Below are 26,732 nucleotides of genomic sequence, written 5' to 3' on the forward strand. Positions count from 1 at the left end.
GTAACCCAGAGCTGCATCACTTCAGGGAAATTTTCTGTGGACATTCTTCGGTGACATCACTATTTTCATGTGGAATATGTTTATACTTTTATATTTTTTTGAAACAATTATCGGTAAAACTATTATGGTAACCCTCATTGTGCATTACTGAATTAATATAATAGTTATGTATACACATATGTTAACACTGTATAGATATATAGTGGCAGGCTCCTGCTCTAATTCAGAGAATTTAGAACCTGATAATTCTAACCCTCACTCCGGACATAATTTGCGTCTGAAATTGCCTTGTCAAGAAATGAAGATGCTATTTTCATGTTTCTCAGAGAAGATGGTTCCTGAGTTTTGAAACGAAAATCGCAAAACCAATTAGAGAAGAGTTTAACCCTTTCCCAGGAGGTTTTCTTGGCCGAAAGGATACCGTTCCCCGTTTATCCAGAGGGACCAAGGTTCGATTCACAGGCGGGTCGCATGTTTTCGTTACATCCGGTTAATTATTTTGCATCAGTCATTGAGTGTTTGCGTTTGTTCCAACTCATACGTCTTCACATATATAAACACCACGCCACACTACCAACAACCACAGAAACACGCAATAGTGAGCAAATCTCTTCACATAGATAGGCGACGGAAAGGGCATTCAGTCGTAAAATAAGATAAAATTAATAGGCCCTGTGAGTGGCAGAGGGCATACCCGCAACGCCACCAAAGTGAGGAAAAATCGCTGGATGAAGTACTGCAGATATTTCTGCACTAATATGGAGCGTTGTCCATGATTTTTTTAAATATTGCATTGTTACCGTACAGTTATTATTATTATTATTATTATTATTATTATTATTATTATTATTATTATTATTATTATTATTATTATTATTATTATTATTATTCCTTAAATTAGGTACACTCTACGAGGGACTTTGTGAGGTTTCTGAAAGGATTCCTTTTTGCTAGGAACCGGCAACGCTGCTAAAGGTAAAATTCGCAAAGAAATAACATTCTTCCCCATCCTGTATGTAATGATTTAAAGTTTGATTCGAGGAGCGGGGAAGTAACTTTTTGTGAGTAATTTCTCTAGGTCTGTATCAGACGGCAGGTCATTTATCTCAGAGCCGCTTGTGTGGTTGTTTGTTCTCTTGTTCTTTGAGATGCCGCTAACGTATCTATGGCTTCTGTCTGGAAACAGCTTTATCACAAAACTTCAAACGAGATGTTGGAAGAACATAAAAACGAAAATGTCTTCATTTTCGCGAATTCTTCATGTCTCTTCGGATAAATGTAGATCTCCTGCGATAAACAAAAGCCACATGCACATAATATTCAAGGGAAATGAAACAGAAAAATATTAACTGGTAGTTTATTTCAGTTGTTGTCTTAATAATCTAAGAAGGGAACCTTCAGGTAGACGGATTGTATGAAACGTTCACGACGTGACAAGCGAGAGACTGTCTCAGTGGCAGAACCCGGATCTAGTACTCGAGAGATGGTGGTGGTGGTGATTATTGTTTTAAGAGGAAGTACAACTAGGCAACCATCCTCTATATAACACTAATCAGCCGTAAAAATGGAAGGGATCCGACACTTCGAAGAATAAAGATATCGGCCACAGGAAGATAAGGGCCACGAAGGGTATGAAAATACTCCCTAGCCCTCGGAAACCTAATAGCGTCTGGGTCTGAAAAGAACAAGAGTTGACCAAGGGAGGTCGGATAGGATAGACGAAAGTGAGGAGCATGGCACAAGTAAGTAGAAGCAATGCCAAGACTCAGCTGAGTTCCCCGTGGTCGCCAACCCACGCTCCAAAGTTCAGAGCCCTTGGGGTCCCATTTAGTCGCCTCTTACGACAGGCAGGGGATACCGTGGGTGTTATTCTACCGCCCACGCCCACAGGGGGAGTACTCGAGAGATTGTAGTTTCGAATTCGGCTGCGATCATAGTTCGCTTTCGCTTTTCTCCATCCCTATATTTCATTCTACGTGTATCCTCCTGAGACCCGACACTTGAATTTTTGCAAGATTTGACTTAAACTAGGTTCTGCGGTCAAGGAAAGAGTTAAAGCATATTCTGATTTTTTTCTGCACTGATAGTTCTCACTAGTTCCCACAGATATCACCATGTGCTAGAAGTGCGGCAAGTGATAATACAAGAGGCCACGTCATGCCTCAAACCTAAGGTATAGTATAGATTAATATATATGTATAATGTTTCAAATGTGCTCGCAGAAATAAAAAAAATCAAATCAAACATTAAACGTAAAATTTAAGAATAGTGAACTGCTTGTGGCAATCAAGGTAGAATATTAATATTATGATATTTTAGAGGGTATGTTTTGCTTTGATATAATATGGAAATATACCCACATATTCAATTTCGTACCCTATTATTCTTTCAATTCTTGTACTTATATTTGAAGCCATTTAAATAGTTTTGTCTCGAATATGCTCAGATTCATCGCTTCGGTGTGTGCTATTTCGTAAGCGGTAAGAAGTTAAGATCCTCCAGAAACTCGTGATCCAACTGTTTCTTCCTGGGAACCGTATGTTGTACTTCGTATTTCCTAAGCTTTGTAGACTTTTGTAGACAGCCTATATACTTTGTAGAGAGTCTTATCCATTTCGTCCAGTTTTCTTCAACAGATGTGAAAGGTAACTATTAATTTGCTCAGATATATCGGTTTCTTTCTCGTTAGAACAACACTATTTGTTTCTTGTTCGTCCTGTGCTAACATTTATGGTTTACAGTTGATTAACGAATCAAGAAAATTCTTCAAATTTCATTAAACAAGTAGTAAGTCCCTTTGGAAATACGCAAATATATTAATTACCGTATATCCTTACATATACCAAAAATATAATAAAATCATGTGAATATTTCAAAAGTGACTTATTATACAGGCATCTTTGTGATATGATTAATCTGTACCTACCCACTTTATAAGACGAAACAGTTAATGCGGTATTTTGTGAGGAATTTTGTTGCCGCATTTTACCTTGACATTCATTTTTAAAGTTGTAGGAAAATTTCCAAACCATTTCAGGTTTAGCCGACAGTACGTCCGAAATCTTCGAATAGTGGATGATGATTGCGGTTAATTTATTTCAACTACTTATCTATTTACAATTAGGTGGATACAATAATGTTTGTATTCAATATCTTCTATAAGCATCATAGTTTCCATTATCCCATTACTTGTGTCTACAGTGTTTAAAATTGTCTCACCTCCTAAAATATAAAACAAACTGGAAACAGCCACACTTCAGTTAACGTGAGTGTTCTCGCTTGCTTACTCATTATAATACACCATGTAATGGTGGCTCACTGGAGCGAGGAATACAAACGTTGGTTGACACTTTTGTTTCAGCCAGACACATTCATTTCAATGTGAGGTTCCTTTTACTGCACTCTTTAACAGATGTTAACCAAATGGAACCAGAGTATGAACGTTCCCAATGACGTCACTGAAACTCACATCACTAAAAGTTACTGTGGCAGTACTGTGAAATTTAATATTGGTTCTCGTGTTTTGCACTTGAATAACTTCAACATGAGACGTTGTGTGATTAGTCAGTTTTTAAATTCAACTCTACGCTACCAAAAGTAGATACATTTTTGATATTCTTAACCAGGAATTAATACAATAACACTTCCCGTTGCTCAGATTCAACTATGTGCATGTGTAATTCATAGTAGGCCTATATATATTTAATTATGGGTACTGAATTGCTTGACCTAGTAGTGTAGTCCACATACTGTTGAAGATTACCCTGTGATAAATTTTGGAAACTCCACAAATTTACAGGTCATTACTTAAGAGGCGATAGATTGACTACACGAATTACTTACCTGTACACTTTAAAATATTTATGTAAAATAATTCATGTTTTTCTCTTCTTAATGTCAATTATTGATGTGTGTTTATTACTCAGTCTACGTACTTGTTCAAAAATTTCGTTCAAAGATTTGTCAGGGTATCTATTTCGATACAGAAGTTCTAAGAATGAAAAGCCTGATTTCAACATTTAAGTTCTCACATAATATCTCTCTTTTTCTAATGTTACAGAGATCTAATTTTTTTTCTCTAAATCGCATCTCGGAAACCTGAAGCTACACTAGAAATAGAATCGAAAGTAAATTTTATCCGTACTTGTGTGTAACCCTCAGATACAACTGATTTCCTCAGTGAATTCCCTTCTATAATTTTGACCGTAATGGCCAATTTCGTTCCACTTTTTCTGTAATCAATAGTATGCTTTTATGAGTCCGCCTTGTCAATACATAACAGTATCATATATATTCCCTAACACATACTAATAAAAGACTACATGTTTCGAGAATATGAAAAATTCTCTTCTCCACCTCCTGCTTTAAATTTAACTACACTCTATATCTACACTAATCTGTCAGTCATATTTATACACTGAATAATATTATATCTCTTCCTCTAGAAATTCTTTTGTCAAGTCTTTATCCTCTCACCAAATTGAAGGGTCCGCTACGAAAAACAAGGTTGTTTTTAATTTTTGTAATGTTGTGGAAAATGACAAGAAAACTTCCCGAAAACTCGAAATGTTGACTAAACCTCTTTTTTCTACAGCGTAGTACCTATGTAGAACTTTGATTTCAGAAAAATACTGATTTATCATAATATAAATATAATTAGTATAGTAGAAAATAACCTTTGCAGCTGCAACCTTTTTGCACTGAAAATTGTGAGATCTAAGAAAATATGCACTAAACACAGATCTAGGATACTCTATTGTCATAACACAGTAAAAGTAATCATTCTATAAACCCCATGTGGGGGCTTGTGAACATTATTATTTAGAGTCTAAGCCCAACTTGTTAGTCTCACATGTTATTTCTTCACTCACACTCATTGTTACGCATTGTTACTTTTGGGTGTTCTGTCTGAAGTAAGCTCCCGGTAGAAGTTCATTTGGCGATACAGATTTGTTTGCCAACTTAAGGACATCATTCAGTTTTTCAGGACTTATTTGCAGAGCTACTTTGTACAGTCTCTGTTTCGGAATGGTGAGTTTATTGTTGCTCGGACTTTCTAAATGGAGTGGTTGGTAGACAAGACACAATGCAAATTGTGGTTCGCATTGTATTCAGAGTTACGGCATGTGTTCCTCTGAATCGCTTTTTGAACTTGTACGTAACGAATGTTAAGAAATATGCTGCAAAATGCTCTTCGAAATTGAGAATCATATCTTGAGGTACATGGAATAGATAGAATTTTCTGGAAGTGTTAGCTACTTGGAAGTTCGTCCATAGGAAAAATGACGTAGCTCCAGTATCCATATCATTTTTGCAATAAACTTATCAGTCGGCTAGGTCCGAACACTTGACACCGTTTATGCACCAAAAGATTCGGGGATGTTTATACTACACGAAACCATTAAAATATAATTTTGACCAAAAAGTGAAGCGGTCACTTCAAATTGATTCAGTAATACTTTATTCGTGATTCGATCTACTTCTCTAACCTTCAGAATTCTTCTGTAATACCACATTTTAAAAGCTTCTATTATCTTTCCTTCTGGGCTAGTTATCGTCCATGTTTCACTTCAATTCAATGCCACGCTTCAGATGGTAGTATTTACAAACGTCTTTGCAATTCATATATCAATGTCCGAAGTGAGCAAATTTCTTTTCTTGAGAAGGGTCTTCTTTGCTTGTGCTAGTTAGCATTTTATGTCTTCCTGGGTATCGTAATAATTATTTAACATTCTTACTTTTAAATACTAGTAATTATTTCATCGTAAACAGTTATAGTCTTTGGTTTATCCTTTTAACTTTTTAGAGTATAGCATGAGTTACAAGCCTGACACCGTAGGACAACTCTGTTATTAACGCTGGTGATGGAAACTGAAAGATGGAAGAGCTTTTGGAAGTATTTTGTGTGGTGTAACATCTTAGCCAGCCTTGGCCGCGGTGACTCCAATCTGCACTTGAAGAAAGCATTCGCTTCGCCTCAATTCACCTCACGTTCAACACGGATTGTCATGCAAAGCCTCCTACTTCAATCTGTGCCTACTTTGCTCCTTGACGAATTATCATCCACAATCATCTGTGGTTTGCATGGCTGTCCTAACTCTAGGGCTCTCCAGAACACTCAGTGCCCCATTTCTAACATTCCATTCACCGTACAAATACAAGTCCATTCTCCGATCTGTTTATTCGGAGTCTTACTACGCTTATCGAGATGGAGTGTGCTGTTAAGGCCTGGGAGGATGTGTTATCCCTCAGATCTCAGTTGTAAATTTTCTACACGAGTTGAGATGGGAGAGGGAGAGGGAGAGGGAGAGGGAGAGGGAGAGGGAGAGGGAGAGGGAGAGGGAGAGGGAGAGGAAGAGAGACAGACAGACAGACAGAGAGAAGGAGGTTTGCAATGAACATATTTAAATCATATTTCTAGACTACACCTTTCAAAGTTTTGTGAGAAGATGCCTTAAGCCAATTAACTGCTTATTCTATATCCCATGTTAGCTTCATATAGGTAATATGATTTCTAATTCCACTGTGAGTGGATTTCGCGTTAATATCGAAGTGAAAGGGAAATCATGCGAAACGTTTCATTCGCTTTTACACTAAAGTGCTTTAACTGCTGTTAACCTGAAAGCAGTCTCTTCATTGTAAAAATGTTGCGCGATTTAATACGCCTTTCTATTGACATTTATTTGAAGTTACGCTCTATTTGGACCATATGTGTGACTATATTTTGAGAATATTCATCCCCAAAAATATATTAATCCCCGTATTGTTCATCTAAATTGCTAGTACAAACTTTATGTATGCGTATCTGAATGTGAGTTCATTTCTCGGTTCCTTGCTTATTGTCTGACAAGTGGATTTGCCATATTATTTAGCGGTGTTGTTTAACTTTAATTTTATAATTTTATTGTTAAATCCTTTTTAGATTTCTTGATTTCTCATAAATTCTGTTGCATGACCGAGGGATAATTCCTCCTCCTGTAAATGAATATTTCCTCAAATTTTTCTCTTGAATTCCGAGTTTATCTTCATATTATGAGCTTTTCTAATTTTATAAAGCAGCCCAGACCATCTTATTCGTCTACTAATGTCATTATACTCACTCTCTCTACTGACAGCACAGATCATTGCCTCCTTACTCCCAAGTCCTTCCGGCCCAAAGTTGCATTTTCGTAACACTTAAAGACAGGATCTAGTACTTCGAAATGAGCTATTTGTTTATAACTATAATTTTGAATTATCAGAACTGTGACAGATTAATGTTTTGAGCATTCTAGTAGCTCCGTTATTTGTTCGGAATGTTCACACCCATGTACGTAAAGTTAGATTCCAAACTCACCCTCGTGATTTGTTCGCGAAACCAAGTTAACAAATTGTCAGGTCGTTAATCGTAGAATTGAACTGAAGACTGAATTATTGCGCTTTATCCTTATAAACTGGAAGATTAACTTATCTTAGTGTTATTGTATTTTCATAAGATAGGTTAATTACCTGTCCCAGGATTGTAAATAGTTTCAATCTGGCGAACTGTGTTAATACAAAACAAAACAAACAAAATCTCCTTATTTGCAAATGAGGTGTCTACCTCGGTGGCAATACATTATTGTGAAGCACTAAATTGTAAATCAACAAGAGAAGAAAAACAATTTTCTAGAATACAATAATATACAATTTATGCTAACAATTTTTTTCTATTAAACAAACAGATCATCCTTAATAAATTTATATTGTTTACAAAATTCTACTTATAATATATTCTATACTTACAAACATAGTCAACTCATATACAGTATGTGGAATTACTTCAAATAATACTATGTAACTGGTATACGATTAAAATTTACATTGCGTTTATTTACTTTTTTTTACCCATTTTGGAACCTAAGTAGCATAACGACCTGCTGCGTCTTAACCAGAGCCCCCTTTTGCCACCACTTTTCAGAGTTCCTGAAGGGCCTTCACAGCTACCGTAGCAATCCCAGAGCCCTCGAAGTCCCCACTGTACTTCACTCCTACAAGCAGTCCCCTACTTTCTCTGTCCAAACTCCATGGACCAGGGGATGGAATTAATTTTTTTAACACACATAAACCGTGGTTTATGTACTACGTCTCGTTTTATATACAGGGTTATTCTAAATTTGTTACCTGAAAAGACCAGATAATAATTTCGATATTGCTCATCGAAATTTATTTAGATGTTTGTCAAACCTCATGCCATACCATCAAGTCTCAGACTTTGCTCCATTCACACTCCTCGCTCGTCTGGCGGAAACGTGACGCAGTCGTCATGGAGGTGTGCAGAGGTACGGAGCGCGCACAGTGTTGCCTGTGGTTTCATGAAACGAAATCGTAAATTACCTTCCAAATACGTTTCAGAGCAGAGTATCAGAATGCTCCACCCACATTGGAAAACCATCAAAGTATGGTATGGTCGATTCACGGCACACCAAGAGAAAGGACAGGGACGCCCTCGTATAACAGACCACGTTGTGGAAGCCGCGAGAGGAACGTATTCACGAAGTTCAAGGAAGTCTGCAAATAGATAATGTTTGAATCTAGCCACTCCACAAACTACAGTTTGTAGTATTTACCACGAGGACCGCAGTATAACGGGTGCAGGCTGAAACTGGGTCAGGCGTTGAGTGCTTGTGATTAGCAGAAACAGTATGAGTTCTGTGTGGACATGATGAACAGGATGGAAGACAATAACTTTCTTGATAAGTTTGTGTTCAGTCTGAGGCGTCCTTTCACCTCAGTCATGTGAATTGGAATGAAACCATGGATTTAATTTGTTAATCATACCCCCCTCGTTAAAATTCTTTCCTTTGACTACTAATCTCGATAACAACAAATTCCCGGCTGGAGATTTACTCTGTTATCTTTTCTTTGCAACATTCCGGGAAAACCTGTATCCCTATGAGTCCATGACATTGCTGGTATTTGCACTGTAATTTTCTTTTCCCACTGCGCAATCCTGATTTACGTCTTCTCGATAACTAAAGCCTTACCCAAGATTTAGCTTTTAAGGTATCTCGTTGAAGAAAAGGATACAAATGTATAATCTCACCACTTTCCGAATTACAAGAAGGCAGAGTGGTTATTCATCTAAACAATGTGCGTGAATGGACGCTGAAAAATATGGTTACGCACCTATTCTACTTCTAACATTCGACCCTGAGGAAAAACAGGACACCCACTAGAAGAAATAAGTTCACATTAATCGGCGTAGACTGCGCCAAGGCAGGCGTCGACACACCTGGAATGTACAATGTGCACATGCATGCATTTTGTGCAATAACTTCACTGACACGGGTAGGCAAGTGGAGTTGTGTGAGAGGTGTGAGGGAAATTGTTGACATCCGTGGAATCTTGAAGCTGATATTCTGTTCATCGACGACGCCTATTTCCATGTGAACCGGACAGTGAAGAAATATAATGCTTTGTGTTGGGATGACAAATATCCCTATAGCGCTGTAAAGGCGCATTCTCAGATGAACCCACTGATGTCAGTATTGTTTCGTAGCATCTTCGGCTTTCTCAGAGTCGGTTGTCAGTGACCGGAGAAAGTCTAATTTGAGATTGATCTGAAACACATTTGAGCATATAAGTAGCCATATTGTCTCCAAAACGTTCCCCTATTTCCATTTTTCGACAACTAGTCTAGTAATGGAGCAGTCCTATGAATAACTCTGTAATCGTTTTAGTGATTTATCTGCATTAGTTTATCTACATAAATAAAGTTGTAGGTGGTCATCTGTTTCTAATTTCATTTATTTTGCAAATTCATTAGAAATGTATCCGTTTTAAGCCAAGCGTAACAGTAGTTTTTAGCTTTCGTATTTGTTTGTCTATCTGTTTGTCTGCGAAACTCCTGGATAGATCTCGAACGTACTTCATATTTACAGCATACTCATCCAGGAGCAGGTTTTGATATGCGTATATTTTAAAAATTCCACAATAGGCTTCGGGTTTATAGCGAAATCAACGAGTTATTTGATATTTTCTCATGCATTATTGATTTTCTGTTCAATATTGTGGGAGTAATTTTAAGGAATTCTCGCTCTCGAAGATATATGTGCTGCGGGTCAGTATTCTCTTGCAACGTTATCACTAGAGTCCGCATGTCAACGTTGTATAAGTTTGTCTAAACATGTTTGATATTCGAAGAAAGCAATCGCAAACACGTGTATTCTGAAGTATTACCTATTCCAAAACATTTCTCTTTCGTTAATTGGACTGTTTCGCCTGAGCAAGCCGTTTTCATTTCCTATGTGGAGAACAATAAGACTTTTACCGTTGCCCGAAGGAGATTTCAACTCAATAGATAATTCCCTAAAAGAATCCATGTTTTATTGCTTAATCTTGCCAAATATTCATAGTAGCGTGCCCTGCATTTACCCACGTACCATCAAGGAAATAAATAGATCTATCTTCTTCACGAAATGTGTTAATCTTATACAAATACTTTCTTCTCCACTAGACTATTTCATACTTTTCAATAAGCGCCTAGTGGAGATTTCGAGACACATAAGTGAAGTTCATAATTTTTAAAAGTCTGCGAATAGTTGCACGAGAAAATGTATGCAATGTATTGTCACTATTAACCAAAGCTAATATTTTTTAAGAGTTGTTATTTAATTACTTCAAAAGAAGTGATTTTTTTACGGATGACGTCTTTCGTAAATACGTCTTATTTTTAACTTAGCTTTGTCGCCTTGAGTTTTTTCTTATGAGTTACCAGTTTCCTGTTAACCTTAAATTCTTTCCTAGAAAGGTAAATGTGCGCCTCGGAAATACCTGTCACATCGGCCACTGAACGTGCTACTTCAACCAGAATACTTCCAGGATTTCCTTCACACAATTTGGAAAACATATTTAACACAAGCAAGTCATCTCGCCACTCGTTAGTTCTTTCCTTTTTTACGTTTAATCAGACAATGAGTGATCTTCTTCACAAATGGTTTACAATGACTACACACACACATACACACACACACATGATAAACATTATACATTATTTTTATTCCAAGTAAACTTAGAACAAGCAAGAATGTAAACTGACACATGTGCTTCGGATCGGCAAACACAGAGCTATTGGGCTCAAAGAACAATGTTTGCGAAATGGATCGTTGTTTCCCGCAAACTCTGCCGTCAAGTGACTTACCTCCCTATGTATGGGAGATGTTACGTATTTGTATATACGTGTGGGAAGAATAAGGAATACTCAAATTATATTGATAATATAATCAGCAAAAGCATCATATTTTAGGCTTGTTAAATTTCTTCCAAACTATGTATGTTGAGCAACGTTAATTTCTGTGCAGATGTTCACGTAGGGAGTGCGTCTCTAAAACCATACTGCATACTGCGACTCTCTACCATGGTGAGACAGACAGAGGGTTAGGATGTAAACTTACTAAAGCAAATAATTAGTATGATCTACCCGGAAAGCAGGTCTGCTATGAGATTTGCATAAATATTAGGGTCCCTGCCTATTAGAACTCTTACAGTTGATGTTACTCGCGCTACACTACGGAAGGGGCGGAAGATGACACTTCCTAAGAGGTAATTTGGTTTGTATTCTAACCTAACACTACCGAAATATTCGTAATCTACTTACCACATAGCGGTTTTCGCAGGCGCAACGACGATATTCTCTATCATTGATAATAGATTCCTTCGGTTTCGGTGACATCTAGATTCTAGCGTATGACCTTCAGTTGTCATATTTTGTGTTCCTATAATTTTATCTCTTTCAGTTTCTAAGAGGCTAATCCACTACCTGAGGTTTCCGCATTTTATGCTCGTAGGTTTTCTTCTAATTTCATCTAGCTATTAACGCGTAGCTTATGTTTCATAATTTTAAAATTCTAATAATTCTTCTCCGTTAGTTGTACTGACAACGGCCGTAGCCATGTTGAAACAACGGATCCCGTGACATCTCCGAAGTTAAGAAACATTGATCGTGGTCAGGAGTTGGATGGATTGCCACGCGCTGTTGGTTGGAGGTAAGGGAATGGAGGAGGGGAAAGGAACTGGCCAGCCTACCGCACGTAAACTCAGGCACAGGAACACCTCTGCGGAGGTTCAGACCGGCCTTTGTGCAGAATAACCCTTACCTAGTTGTACTGTCGAAATCGGCTAACTAGTAAATGTTAATTTCCCAATTCTTTTACAACTTGCTTTACGTCGAATCGACACAGATGGCGACAATGGGATAGGAAATGGATAGGACTGGGAAGAAGCGGCCGTGGCCTTAATTAAAGTACAAACTGAAACAAGGATGCAAACTCACAGCTGCGCCCCTAACAGTACGCCCAACTCGCTCAGTTTCCCACATTTTGTATCGCTACTTACTTACTTGCCTACACAATAGAAAGGACATGTAATAGCTAATGTGTAGCTTTGCATTACTAGACATCCATCACATTCAGTAGTCTTCAGGTTTTCACTTGGAGGATTCATGATTTTGCTGCACTTCTCAGCAAGCAAAATTACAGTTATACATGACTGTTAATTTCATACCCAAAGGATGTCTAGTATTACGTGAGATCTGAACAGCAAGGAAGTGAGAGTTAATCGCATTTAAGGAATTCCCTAATTTATTGGGATTTAAATCGTAGCCGACTTTAAAGTCACTCGGCCATCGTGACCTCGCGCGGGTAGCAATCTGATTTGAGTAATCTTTTTCGCTTCTATTTTTGACTCCCAACATTTCATATCTAACTAGACCGAATGACTGTTTAAGGTAACATGCAGTATATAAAGAAAAAGGGGTGAACCACGTTCTTATATCACATTAAATCCGTCTCCGGTTTGAGTAGCAACAGAATGAAAACATTCACTTGTAAATTTTGAAACTTTCGATTCCACAACAATAGATAGTAAAGCAAACATCTTTAGAACAAGTAATTTGTTCCGAGAGAGCATTGCAAAAGAATAATCACCTCCACACGGTTAGATCAGCTCTATATTGAGCATAAAGAGAACTGAAGTGGAAAGTTTACGAAGAAGTTCCCAGTTTGTCTTCTACGGTGTCGAGTAGAAGAGTCGTCATCATTGCCATTCATCCCCAAAACACACTACTTTAAATATTAGATCCAACTGCGCGTTTTGAAGGAGACATCGAGGCTGACCCAGAAAAGTGAGATATTTATAAATCATGCCTCTCTCCCATATTAAAGCGAATATTACAACATCTGACTTGAACATTGGTCAGTTACAGGATTGCTATTTGGTAGCAGTGGAGGTACTACAAAGTTCGCCTAGAGTATTTTGAATGATTTAGATATCCCACAAAATACACTCAACAGAATCATAATAGGCATTATCAAGACTCGTTAAACATTCTGCATATTTCATGATTGTCAATCTGTTCCACTTTGCGTGATAATCACTCTATGAAACTGTTGCATTTTCCATCCGTGAAATATGTGCATATTTATTGATTCCAAATTGTAACATTACTTCTACCAGCGTTTTTGTAAAATTCATTATACTTGTAGTCGTGTGGTCACACATATTACGTATGCTGGTGTTCTTATGAAAATATATATATGGTATAGTGTAAAGCGGAACTCTACCGACAAATTTCGGAGGTTGTTCATTCTGAGTATGGTTCGCTGTCCCAGTTAGCCGTGTAGGTGTGTTGCACTGAAAACAATGAGTACTTTGTATTAACAAACGCCACGGTGCCGGAATTTTCTTCTGCAAGAGTTATTTAACGTTCCGGAAGCCAACGGTAGTATGATCGTGGTGGTCGACATTTTGAACAATACCTGTAATGGAACAGTTCCGCACTGTTTTGTTACGTACTATACAGTACACTCACAGAAAAGACTGAACACACTGTGACACAAGTGTACGTGTTTCGTCTGAGGGTTGTTGCGTTACACTGTGTTTCGTGTTGCACCTTTCGTTTATTGCATATTACAGGCTTTACACTGAGAAAAATATATTTTCACGGAAACGAGAATGATTGGGGTAGTAAGCCGAATAAATCGTAATTACATTATTAATCAGTAACGAGCCACCGGAGACCACGGGTCTCTTATACTCAGAAGGTATCCCTGAACCAACCTCCAAAATTTGTCGGTAGAGTTCGGTTTATTCCTGTATACATTTCTTATAGTGATCTGGAAGGCTTTGAATTTCACCACAGACAATAGAAGGAGACTTCTAGGACTTCTGAGCTACAGACTATGTAATTGAAACCCTTCCGCCATCTCTAGAACAGCTGATACTACACGAGTAACAGAGCGCAGTATATTCCTCGCAACAATTAATATTGGCGAAGGTGAAGCCCCCTTGTGCATGGATTATATTGTCAAAGACGTACAAACTAACACAACATAACTTCCTCATCACGGGATCGTGTGGGGAGAATAATATCGTTGTCTTCTTCGTAGTGCAGAACATCATTAGCTATTGAAGCTTCAGACAGGGGAACTTTGTTGTAATCAACAGGAGCTCAGAAAAATGCATAGGTCGAACGTAATTTTAACAAATATAAAGTACCTTAGGTCAAGACATTATTTTTTAATTTGGCTTTACGTCGCTCCCATAAAGATTGGTCTTCTGGTGACAATGGAAGAGGAGAGGGCAGGAAACGGGCAGTAAGCGGCCGTGGCATTAATTAAGGTACAGCCCCAGAATTTGTCCGGTGTGGAAATGGGACCTACAGGAAACTATCGTCAGGGCTGCCGACAGTGGGGTCCGAACCCACTATCTTCCAAATGCAAGCTCACAGCTGCGTGCCCCTAACCACACAGATAACTCACTCGGTCAAAAGAGACGTGTATGGGAAAGAGATGACACGTCTCAACTTACCTGATGAATTATTTGTTTTTAAAGAATATTTTAATGTATCCCGAAGCCACCTGAACTTAAGCTTGCAATGGGGCAACACACACTGACGCGAGAGGGAGGGTGGTAAATAAGCAGACAGCTGGTAGAATTTACTCAAGGATTTATTAACTAAAATCATTTTTGCTTACACACTACACAAGCAAGGATCCTCCGTGGCTCAGACGGCAGCGCGTTAGCCTCTCACCGCTGGATACCGTGGTTCGAATTCCGGTCATTCCATGTGAGATTTGTGCTGGACAAAGCGTAGGCGGGACAGGTTTTTCTCCGGGTACTCCGGTTTTCCCTGTCATCTTTCATTCCAGCAACTCTCTCCATTCTCATTTCGTAACATCTATCAGTCATTAATATACATCAGTTTGGGAGTGGCGACCCCATCGTAATAATAGCCTATATATGATTCATTAATTACATCCCTGACACTGTCAAGACTGCAAAACAGGTTTTAGGTTTTCATTTTCACTACACAAGCAAAATTACACCACTTCGCTCTCTCTATTGTCACCGCACAGTCCTTCTAGTTATTCACTCTATTGCCTATACACCAACACATACCAAACTACGTGCTCTTCCATAACGGCCACTTACACCAACTTCACAGTTACGCTCCCTCTACACTATCACGAACATATAGTTCAAAGCTTGCGCGCTCGCAAAATATTCTCACAATGCTCTACGTAGTACCCTCTTTGTACACTCACGGTAATCTTCGCTCACTGTTCCTTCCCGCTCATGTGCACTGTACCGCACTTGTTGTCAGTTCACACACAAAACACTAACAGCACTCGGTGGTCACTGACCACTGACTAATCCAGCTCAATAGAACTCACCCACTTACAGAATTGAAATGTCTCGATCACTAGCGGATCAGAACAACCGAAGCTCCTCAGGCTCGTCTTAAGTAGGAGTCGGCCCTTCCTGATTCTTCGCGAATGCACAAGCCCCTCACTGTGTTACTCTAGAATCCGAATGTCATAGCTCTAATTCTAGCACTTCCTTGAGCCATCAGGAAGACGAGCAGTGAGATAACGTAGTAATGGCAGAGGGGCTAGCTTTGCGCAACTGGCTAGTTCCTGAATTTTACTTGCAGCGACGAGCCGGCGGGGCCATAAATCAGTGATGTCACTCCGTCCAAATTCGGTTAAATTGCTCCTCCCAAGGTCTTACAATAAAATGGAAGGTACTGTCATATTTTCAGCCACGCAGCTGATGACATCATTATTATACAAAGAGATTGCCTGACATGAGGTAGTAAACTAGTTTACACGTTAACGTAAACGATGTAGATGTCTCTCGTGTGTCATCTGGGAATTGATTAAAGTATGTACAAGGTAATTCCATAATGATTGTGTACCAGACTTATAAATAGGGCCCGGATGTTTATGCAGTAATTGGTTAGAATGCAAACTTACTGAAGCGAGTATAAGTAGAGTCTGTCCGCACGACGGTAATGCTATGACGTTTGCATAAACATTAGGGGTTCGGCCCATTAGAACACCTAGAATTTATGTTACTCCCACTACATTACGTTAGAGCGGGCTAGTCGACATTTCCTACTAAGTGATTTTGTTACTAAATAATTTTGTAAGTAACATAAATTCTAGGGGTTGTAATGGGCCGAACCCCTAATGTTTATACAAACCTCACAGCATTACCGTCGTGCGGGTACACTCTACTAATTACTCGCTTCAGTAAGTTTGCAGTCTAACCTATTACTGCATAAACATCCGGGCCCTACTTATAAGTATTTTTGGGGTAGAAGGGATTTAAAAGCGTATCTGGTGTAGTACATATGGATATCTGAATTCGTATTACAGGAAGTATCCGAGAGTATTAACTTATGCATTAGATTATATACTTGATATTAAGGCTTTTCAATAGAGACTAGTGAGTGAGAGGATATTAAAAATGTATGGTATTCAAATATGTAAGTGTACAAACGTGCATTTTAGGTTCAATGTGGGTTTACTATACTTTATTATATTTTGCACCTTACTTTCATATGTAAACTAGTTAACTACCATACCTTATGCCAGATATTATATACAATTAAGATTTTTTCTGCTGTGAAACTGGTAAGACCACAACTAGAGAATGGTACTAGTGTATAGAAACTTCATCAGGATTACTTGATTCGAGAACTGGAAAAATTCAAAGAAAAGCAGCTCGATTTTTTCGGGGTGATTTCCGACAAAAGAGTAACGTTGCTAAAATGTGACGGAATTTTGGCTGGAAAAACTTGGGAGAAAGGAGACGAGCTGCTGCACCACTTGGTATGTTGTGAACTGTCAGTGGAGACATGGAGTGGAATGCCATTATTAGACGAATAAGTTTGAGTGGTGTTCTTTAAAGACGGAAAGATCACAATATGAAGATCAGGTTGGAATTCAAGGTAACAAATTGGGGCGAACATTCGTTTGTAAAAAGAGAGTTAGGGATTGGGATAATTTACCAAGGGAGTTCTTCAATAAATTTCAAAATTCTTTGCAGTTACTTAATAAAAGACTATGTAAACAACAAATAGGGAATCTGTTACCTAGGCGATTGCCCTAAATGCAGAGCAGTGGTGATTGATTGATTGATTGATTGATTGATTGATTGATTGATTGATTGATTGATTGATTGATTGATTGATTGATGGATGGATGGATGGATTGATTGATTGATTGATTGATTGATTGATTGATTGATTGATTGATTGATTGATTGATTGATTGATTGATTGATTGATTGATTGATTGATTGATCGTAAATAATAATAATAATGTTATTTGTTTTACGTCCCACTAACTACTTTTTAAGGTCTTCGGAGACGCCGAGGTGCCGGAATTTAGTTCCGCAGGAGTTCTTTTACGTGCCACTAAATCTACCGACACGGGGCTGTCGTATTTGAGCACCTTCAAATACCACCGGACTGAGCCAGGATCGAAACTGCCAAGTTGGGGTTAGAAGGCCAGCGCCTTAACCGTCTGAGCCATTCAGCCCGGCGATGATTGATTGATTGATTGATTGATTGATTGATTGATTGATTGATTGATTGATTGATTGATTGATTGATTGATTGATTGATTGATTGATTGATTGATTGATTGATTGATTGATTGATTGATTGATTGATTGATTGATTGATTGATTGATTGATTGATTGATTGATTGATTGATTGATTGATTGAAATGCGTTCTCAATGCTGCTTTATGCATACCTTTTTCCAAATTGTGCCTCCCTGCCGAGAAGTAGATCAGGGAAGTGAAGTGGTGCTCAATAAATGCTTCGGCCAAGGCTGGCAATACGGAACTAGTTACATGAATACAGTTCCTTCGAAAACCGATTATCGGGCAAAGAAAGCTGGTATAACGTACGAATATTCATCCGATTGAAACATACTTGCTAGACAGCTGATGTTGCATTGTGCAGTCTGTATCTTTGCATTTCTACCTAAATGTTATATCCTACATCGACTCTAATCTCGAATACCTTGGTCCCATCACAGGCGTTTTTACCACCTGAAAATCCCTCAAAAGCTAACTGAACAAGACCTGGATGAGTCCTATCATTTTATCTCTTCTCCTGGTCAAACTACAGTAATTCAAATCGTTCTCGTCCCAGCAATTCAATTCAGTATCTCTTCATTCGTGATTCGATCTATCCACCTCACGTTCGGCATTCTTCCGTAATATCACATTTGAAAAGATTATATTCTCTTTCTTTCTGAACTAGTTACGGTGCGTGTTTCATTTCCATACATTGATACACTCTAGACGGAAGTCTTCCAAAATGTTATTCTAATATCAATATTCGAAGTGAGGGAATTTATTTCCTAAAGACAGGCTTTCCTTGGTTGTGCTAGTCCGCATTGTATGTCTTTCTTACTTCTGCCATCATTAGTTATCATTATACCCCAGTAACATGTTGCATAATCAAAACACAAAGAACTTATGCCAAAAAATGTTGATTCGAATAATGATGCTGTTGGTATGAAATGGACAGGATGTCTGCACAGGTTGTGATGATGTCAATAATTATTGTGTGGCCTCAATTACTGAGTGCAGTCATTTTTGGCTGCTTTCAGGCTTTGAAATATGGTGCAGGAGGAAAATGTTGAAGATACCTTAGACAGCTTATCGCACGAACAGGCCGATTATGAACGAGCTTGAAACAAAACTTCGTCTGCCATACAAGGTCTCCTAGTGGGTCATATGCTACTTTGGTCGCATAATACGCCGAAAGGGTAGTCTTCAAGCGTTTATTGTTGAGGGGAATGTTCAAGGAACCAGACCACGAGGACGAGTACTAACGTGACGGATCGACATGTTGTACAGTATGGCCCATTACAGGGATCTCTCCGAGTAATCACACTAAAGGCTCTGGATTGGGAAAAATGGCGGAGTATGGCTCATCAGTTAGATAGCCACGACGCCTCAGCCATGAGGCTAGAAGAAGAAGAATAAGTAGAAGTGGAAGGCTGCTTTTAGTCAATTATCGTGTTACGTTTTAATCCACCGGATGATAGAGTTGATCGGATCTCTTTTGGGTAGTCTACGACTAAATTTGGGTTATTGATGTGTAATAATAATGACGTATGACCTCCGGAGAAACCTGGCGCAAGTCATTTTCTAGCCAATAAGCGATCTACATGTCTGTTAGAATGGGGCCCTACCTACATGATTAATATTGATGAATATTGCACACATCCAGTCCTCAAGCCAGACGAATTAATGTTAAAATCCCTGAGCCGGCCAAGAATCGAACCAGGCACCCCCTGAACTAAAGGCCACAAAGCTAACTACAACCCTACTATCGATGGGTAACCATTATGTAAGAGAGCATATATCTTTTACTTGCCGACATCCCACGACATGGGGTGCTCACTGGATTTCATTTCGTTCTTCTAAATTCGACTAACACTGCCGAGTTTAAAACGACGATGTTGTTGTTTGAGTCATCAGTCCATAGACTGGTTTGATGCAGCTCTCCATGCCACCCTATCCTGTGCTAACCTTTTCATTTCTACGTAACTATTGCATCCTACATCTGCTCTAATCTGTTTGTCATATTCATACCTTGGTCTACCCCTACCGTTCTTGCCACCTACACTTCCTTCAAAAACCAACTGAACAAGTCCTGGGTGTCTTAAGATGTGTCCTATCATTCTATCTCTTCTTCTCGTCAAATTTAGCCAAATCGACGATATCGGGATTTAAGAACGGACATTCTAAAAATTTTCTGGACAGGTAGCTTAATGGTGTAATACAACTGTAGTTATTAATCGAGTGGACCAACTTACACAAATAAGAAATGATTTAAAAGGTGCACAGACTGTGAGAGAAAGTCAAGCTAATTTTAAGTGCTCTTGAGGTTTACACTGTTATCTTCAGACTCGGAACAGAGTAATGTAATATTCTCTATGATATATAACAGTGTTATCTCTCACTGAGTTGTATTATGTAAAGCTCCCTTTGTACTGCCGCAGAGTCAAAATAAGCTCTCTCTAGCTCTGGATTAGAGTCACATGGAACAAACATAGATCTGCTTTTACTGTGGTAATCCCCATGGTCAAGCTAATATCTTCATCAAAGATGAATCAGTAATGAATGTTGGTTGTGATAAAGAAGACAGAAATCTAGTGCTAACTCGGGTATATCTGTAGAATTCGTAACTATATCCCCTGCATGGTGGATGAGTAGGCTACTTACGTAACTCTATAATGGACTGTGGGTTTATATTTCCTCAACTTGTTCGATCGTTACATGCCCCTAGTAAATGTTAATGAATGAATTCGCTACTGCCAGAAGTTAACGTCTCCATGCTTTTCAAGTTACCTTGCAATATTTACGCACTTCACCCATCATTATTATCATACTTCTACTTTTTGTGCTTATTACTAGCATTATGAATCGTATTGCCTTACTAATTTGTTACCCGATCTTAATTGTTTAATACTTTAATCATGCTTCTTGGTAATGAATATTTAAAAACACAATAGTACTTTAGTGGTTTACATTTCCTGCTAACTATTATATGAATATTAATATAAATTCATTTCAATTGACCGCTTGGTACAGGTATTTAGACAACGTTATATGTGCAGTTTTAAGCATTTAACTTCAATTGTATTTATTTTGTATCAATTAACATTAATTAATTTTTTCAGGAATTACTATGTCCTGATTTTAATTTTGTGTTTGCGTTTTTAAATGTTATCACTTAAAGTGGTTAACTATAAGAGACGACAGTGAGCTCTGAGTTAGTCACCACAAATGTAAGTCAAGAAGAAATATTACTTGCGCCCTACCACCAAACGGGAGTACAATATCTTAATACCTAGAATTGTCTATTATACGTGCATGTCAGGCCATTCTATGAACAGCGAGAACCCATAAATTAAACTCCGGAGGTTGTGTACTGACGTGTGTCCGTGCTCCTTCCTAATAAAAACTATCTCAATAGAGTGATGTAGTTAGAACCAGGTATCCATTTATAGACAAACACTTGTGAATCTGATAAAATCTGACAGCAAGTCTCACATTCATCTGCCTGAAGTTCTACAAACATCAAGGATCTCCTCACTTTATCACTCTACTCTACGACGATCTCTTACGAACAATACCGTCTTTACCGTGAATCGGCCAGCATCATACTACTTCGTGATGATTTCTTGTATGAATATGTCACCACCGCTCACGTCTGTCTTCCAGCGAGAAGCTTCTACGACTCTCTCTATTTCCTTACGTTTGTTTCAGTGTCTCACACGTGTATGCTTGTGCAAATATGTTGCGAATATTTTTTTTCAGTACCGCAGTCAAGACTTACGCACTATCATATCTGTACACGCTGAATAAATAATCAGGGAATTACTGACTAATACAATGTAATATAACATGGCCAACACATTCACCGTCAAAATGTTCCTAATCAGTTCAATTACATACGGCCAGTCTATATAATGGGTAACCTACAACATTAATTTTATAATATTCCCATAATGTTTAAGTTGTCCGAACAACCTGTGAAGGTACTTCACACTGTCGTTCGCCAGTAATTTACAGTGCCATACAGACCGAACTAAACAATCGGCATCAGCAACTCTTTGGGTAGTCGAGCGTTCACGAGCCGGAGACATTGTTGAAAATAGACGTTTGTGGAAACTCGAAGTTAATGCACAGAGGCCAGCATACCGAGCACCGAAATACATGACAGTTTCTAATGAGATTCATGTATGTGTGTATGTATAAATGTATGTATCCCATGTATGATGATGATGATGATGATGATGATGATGATTATGATGATGATGATTATTATTATTATTATTATTATTATTATTATTATTATTATTATTATTATTATTATTATTATTATTATTATTATAGTTACTGTGTTTTACGTGGTTATCGCAGGGAAGAAAGCATGTAAGGTGACTGGCTGGACAAAGGATTAACCAAAACGTAAGATTTGCTAACAGAAACCAAAGCTCAAATTTCTTTTTTTCTTTTTCTAGTGGAACATTCAAACCATTTGACCCAGGAGTCTCCATAATTGCACGATATGAGAGAAGGATAAGCTAGCCTTTACACGAGCAAGAGGAAACAAGTGAAGGTTACATTTTTAAAGGCCGGAAACCAAAATGAAATGGAAGTGGAAACTCAAGCACTCCAACATTAATTTAAATGGCAGACACGTAAGTGGGCGCAAGGTCCGGCGACAAAGAAGCTAAGCCCATACTTCGTGGTGACCAATTTAAATTAAATTTAAAGCCTATAAGATATATATCAATTTAGAAAATAGAAAAGGTCACTCAAAATTAAAATAGAGGAAGGTTACGAAGGTAACCATTCGTGCTTCCTTAAATTTTAACGAAGTCCCATTAGGGAATGAAAATTTGTAAGTCGGAAGACTAGAAGGAAAGCGATAATTAATTAAAGAACGAGGAAACCTACATATTAATTCAAGAAAGAACCTGTGGACTAGCATTTACATACTAATGGGTAATGGAGAAATCTTACCTAGTTTCACTTACATAAAATTCTCCGCCTCACATCTCCCGAAGAAGATCTCTTCTATCCTCCGTCAAATAGAACACACAATAACGCTGCCACAAGATCAAACAGTTTATGCTCTAACTTCTCCTCTTACATAGGGGGTCGGCAGGATTATCTAGATGTTTCCAGTAACCTACAATTTGATTGGGAAAACATTTTAATATCAACAATTATAATAGGTAGGTCAATTTAATGATAGTTTTGATAATTTCGGTGAATTAAAATAAACAACTGAATGCAGATAGTTTGACCAACATTCAAATACAAACTTTCCCAATGACTAGTAAAGGCTCTGAACCCAAAAGAATGTTAGCGAATGGATGTGTGGGACATCAATTCCTCAAACGAAAAACTTCTAGAATTTCACATAGTTCTCAGTTTTTATCAGAAATGGATGCTCAATAGGAGAAGGCGCTAATTTGAATTGACGGGGAGGCGTTACTCAGGGTACAATTATTATTATTATTATTATTATTATTATTATTATTATTATTATTATTATTATTATTATTATTATTATTATTATTATTATTATTATTATTATTATTATTATTACGGAGTTATCCGTGGAAGTCAGAGGTGACAGAAGGTGCGGGCTGGAATGGGTCTAACTACAAGTCCGAAAGATGAGTATAAAATTTAAATAAAGGTTATATTTTCAATAGACAACAAGAGTTAATCAAAGTTTACATAGAATTTGAAAACATAACATGTCAACAACAAGCCAAAATCAGGTACAGAGAAACTACAAGTGTTAGGGGATTATTACAAGATCTGGGTTTCGAGCCCCAGGAATAATTTCTGAGCTCCCAGCTCACAACCCGAAATTGCTAAAGGGCAGAAAACCCCTAAGTGCACGGAGCACTTGCTCCCAACTTTTAAACTCATGCCTCCCAGAGGCACTTTTCACACACAAGAAAGAGCTGATCCGCTCTCAAATTTTCAAGCCTATTTAAGAGGCCATAAACTAACTTTACACTAACTGCCCTCAAGGCACACATATAATGGCACAGGGGTACCTCGTACCCAATCTACTGGGCCTTCTCAGGAAGGAAAACAAAAGGGGTTAAATAAATGGCCAAAATACAAAATTGAATGGATGCGATTACTTGAATTCCTACACTAAAGTTTTTAAAAACCTATGTGGCTCAAGGCCGAAACATAGGGGCTAATCCCAAGCTAGGGAGGTGACCCGTATGAGAAAACTTTAATACATTAAGGAAGAGAAGAAACGGTTATGAAAACGTAGTCACTTCAATTTCAAAATGAAGGGGAGCTCGAGAGGGTAAATCACTCTCTATCCCCGAATTAAAGTTCAAGGAAACTGAAATTTACCAGAAAAAAAGGTTTACTTGTTTAATCGTTTACATATTAAAGGTTTCGAGCCTTCCCCGAGAGTTTAACTGCTGAGCTAGCAAGAAATAAAGATGTTAGAAGGCCATTACCTTGTTGAAGAGCTGCCGCCTGAAGAAAGAGGCGCTTCCCGCCCCCTGCTACATATTCACACAATGAATTAGATGTTATACTAGTGGCCCCGAGACAAGAAAATAGAGAATGTCCACACTTCTTGATCCATGAAAACAAAAGCAAATCAAAAGCACTCAGTGACATCTTCTGATAAACCGTAGAATTAGTTCAGTTCTAAAAGTTCAGAGCTTCTCCTGTAGAGGAGTTTCAATTGGCGCAAGATTTGAACCTGCGTCGTAGAGGTGTACCGCCCGGTACAATTATTATTATTATTATTATTATTATTATTATTATTATTATTATTATTATTATTATTATTATTATTATTATTATTAATGAAACATTAGCTCTACGAAAGCATAGAACCTATTTCGAATGTGATACGGAAAAGTAGGTGTTGAGATTCCTGGGACATCTGATAACGATGGACGACAGAAGTCTGACCATGTCAACAGAGAAAGTGACATGCGTAATGGAAAATAACTGGACGAGGAAGGTCAGGTAGCATTGAGAAATAATTAAAATAACGGAAAAATCCACAGATGTCAACACAGAGTACGTCCATTTACGGGAAACTAGTGGAAGGTCTCGAAGTGACTGACACTAGGATCAGAATTCATGTCACGGAAGCAGAGAAAAACAGGAGGTGCGAAAGAATTTAAATCAATTGGGAAGAACAAAGGAGCGCTAAATCATTCACTCGTGATCATAATCGGTCGTAACAAACCAAATTAAATAATAATAATAATAATAATAATAATAATAATAATAATAATAATAATAATAATAATAATAATAATAATAATAATAATAATAATAAAACCTCATGGTCAAGTATGTGAATGGAGTGAGTCTAACACTGAACACAAAGTCCTTGCTGCTCTATTTCTCCCTGAAATAAATTTACTTCACCATAATAATGTAAAGTAACAAGTTGCGCATGTTACGCTCTCCACACACCAAAGGTCATGTACTCAATGGGTGAGGTTATGTTGTTACAAGGCTCTGGAGACCAATACGAGCTCTATCTGACGTCCATCGCTCAGCACACACCAGAGTGTCTAATTGGATAACGACTTTTTTCTTAGTTTTATGTTACCCCAGGTGGTAATTCGTTAGCAACTCACATCTTCAGCCCTGTTTATTATTTGTCCCAAGATGATTTTTTCATTCTCCAGTGCATAAAGCGATGAATTCCCAAAGTAGTAATACTACGACTCACATTATCATACAAATCTCTCTCTAGGATCGTTTCTTCCTTTCATGTCTGAATGTAGGTTACTTCCCCAGCGTGGGATATATCAGCCTTATCAAGATCAGGGTCCGCCTCTGTGGTGTAGTGGTTAGCGTGATTAGCTGCCACCTCCGGAGGCCCAGGTTCGATTCCCGTCTCTGCCACGAAATTTGAAAAGTGGTACGAGGGCTGGAACGGGGTCCACTCAGCCTCGGGAGGTCAACTGAGTAGAGGTATGTTCGATTCCCACCTCAGCCATCCTGGAAGTGGTTTTTCGTGGTTTCCCACTTCTCCTCCAGACGAATGCCGGGATGGTACCTAACTTAAGGCCACGGCCGCTTCGTTCCCTCTTCCTTGCCTATCCCTTCCAATCTTCCCATCCCTCCACAAGGCCCCTGTTCAGCATAGCAGGTGAGGCCGCCTGGGCGAGGTACTGGGCATACTCCCCAGTTGTATCCCCCGACCAAGAGTCTGAAGCTCCAGGACACTGCCCTTGAGGCGGTAGAGGTGGATCCCTCGCTAAGTCCGAGGGAAAAACCGAACCTGGAGGGTAAACAGATGATGATGATGATGATGATCAAGATCAGGTAGGATTGTTACAAACGGACTGTAGCATTCTGTGACTGCTAGGCCTTTATGACATGACGAATGATATCGAAAGTGTTCTCATGGGCAAAAGTTTTACTTTTACTAAAGAGCAGTACTGAAATATTTCGCCAGAAGCTATCTATACATTGTGGTGTGTTGTGGCCGTTAAAGATCACAGAATGCTAGCGTATTTTACTACCCAAAAAGAGCCTCTATGGCTCAGGTGGCAGCGCGCTGACCTCTCACCGCTGCGTTCCGTGGTTCAAATCCTGGTTACTCCACGTGAAATACGTGCTGGAAAAAGCCGAGGTGGAAAGGCCGTTCTCCGGGTACTATGGTTTTCCCTGGCATCTTTCATTCCAGCAACACTCTCCAATATCAGTTCATTTTATCTGTCAGTTATTAATCATTGCCGCAGAGGAATGCGGCAGGCTTCGGCAGCTGGCACAATTCCTATTTTCACCTGTAGATGGTTGCTTTATTCATTCCATCCCTGATCCGGTAGAATGACTGTAAACAGGCTATGGATTTTCATTTTACT

The sequence above is a fragment of the Anabrus simplex genome, chromosome 3, assembly GCF_040414725.1.
Source record: "Anabrus simplex isolate iqAnaSimp1 chromosome 3, ASM4041472v1, whole genome shotgun sequence".
NCBI classification, from domain to species: Eukaryota; Metazoa; Arthropoda; class Insecta; order Orthoptera; family Tettigoniidae; genus Anabrus; species Anabrus simplex.